Raw genomic sequence first — 1,433 nt, forward strand, 5'->3', positions numbered from 1 at the left:
CTGTGTGTTACAGAAGATTCTTGTTGGCTATCCATTTAAATATAACAGAGTGTACACGTTCATCCCAAACTCCCAAACTAATCCTTTCCCCCAAACTTCTTGCCTCTCCTGGCAACCATAAATTTTGCAGCATTAACTCTTCATTAATTTAAACTTATCTTTAAAAACCAACTTTTGTAGCTACACTTTGTTTACATATCAATAAAAAATATTATTATAATGCTCAATAAGAAAAAAGTTTAGAGCCCACTATCTTGGAGACTGTTCCATTGATATCCTTATTTCTCAGCCTGTAGATCAGGGGATTCAACATGGGGATGACCACTGTGTAAAACACACATGCTACTTTGACTGTGTGCCTGGAGGTTGTGGAGTTGGGCACACAGCAGATGAAGAGGATGGTGCCGGGGAAGATGCTGATGGCAGTCAGGCGGGAGGCACAGGTGGAGAAGGCTTTGTGGTGACCACAGGCTGAAGGCATCTTGAAGATGGTGACAATAATAAAAACATAAGACAGGAGAATGATGAAGAGTGTGCTGACCTCATTAAAGGTGGCAAAAATAAAAAGCAGCAACTGGTTGAGATAAGTATCAGAGCAAGAGAGGGAAAGCAAGGAGGAGAACTCACAGAAAAAGTGATTGATTGTGTTGTAACCTCAAAATGATAATTTGCTAACAGAACATGTGAATGTCAAGAAGCAGGTTGTTCCCCTGGCAAAAGACCCAACCACTAACGTGGCACAGAGTCTCGGGGACATGGCCACCCTGTATAGCAGAGGGTTTCAGATGGCAACGAAGCAGTCATAGGCCATCACAGCTAATAAAAAGGACTCAGTCACCACAAAGGTACAAAAGAAAAAGAATTGTGTTATACAGACTTCGAATGAAATGATTGTCTTCTACCATGAAGTTCGCCATGGTCTTGGGAGCAATTATGGAGGAATAACAGAAATCCACAAAGGAGAGGTGGCTAAGGAAAAAGTATATGGGGGTGTGTAGTTTGGGATTTTTGGGATTAATTTTGATGGTTACTCTCATCCCAAGATTCCCTACCACAGTGACACTGTAGATGGTGAAGAATATCAAGAAGAGGGGGACTTGCACCTCTGGGTAATCAGAGAAGCCTAGGACAGTGAACTTGGCCCCACTTTTATTTTTCTCTGATAGAAACATGGTTTCTGTTTGTCAGAATCTGAATCAGCCCTGGAAACAAAAATATTAGAGAGAATGAGGATGTAAGACCCTCAGTTAATGCCTCCTTTCCAAAGCTGGAAGAAGAAGCAAAGTGTTTCTATTAGAACCTCTCTGTGTTTCTTATGGACTATTGCTAAATGTCTAAAATGTTCAAAAGAAAGCTGTGGTACATATACACAATGGAGTATTACTCAGCCATTAAAAAGAATACTTTTTTTTTAATTTTTATTTTTACTTTAT

At 40.1% G+C, this 1,433-nt stretch overlaps 1 pseudogene; it reads right to left on the reverse strand.

Moving 5' to 3' along the window:
• Positions 1 to 223: 223 nt before the first annotated feature.
• LOC128071117 (olfactory receptor 5D18-like) lies at positions 224 to 1,172 on the reverse strand (annotated as a pseudogene).
• Between the last annotated feature and the right edge of the window lie 261 nt (positions 1,173 to 1,433).

The sequence above is a fragment of the Budorcas taxicolor genome, chromosome 2 (assembly GCF_023091745.1).
Source record: "Budorcas taxicolor isolate Tak-1 chromosome 2, Takin1.1, whole genome shotgun sequence".
NCBI classification, from domain to species: domain Eukaryota; kingdom Metazoa; phylum Chordata; class Mammalia; order Artiodactyla; family Bovidae; genus Budorcas; species Budorcas taxicolor.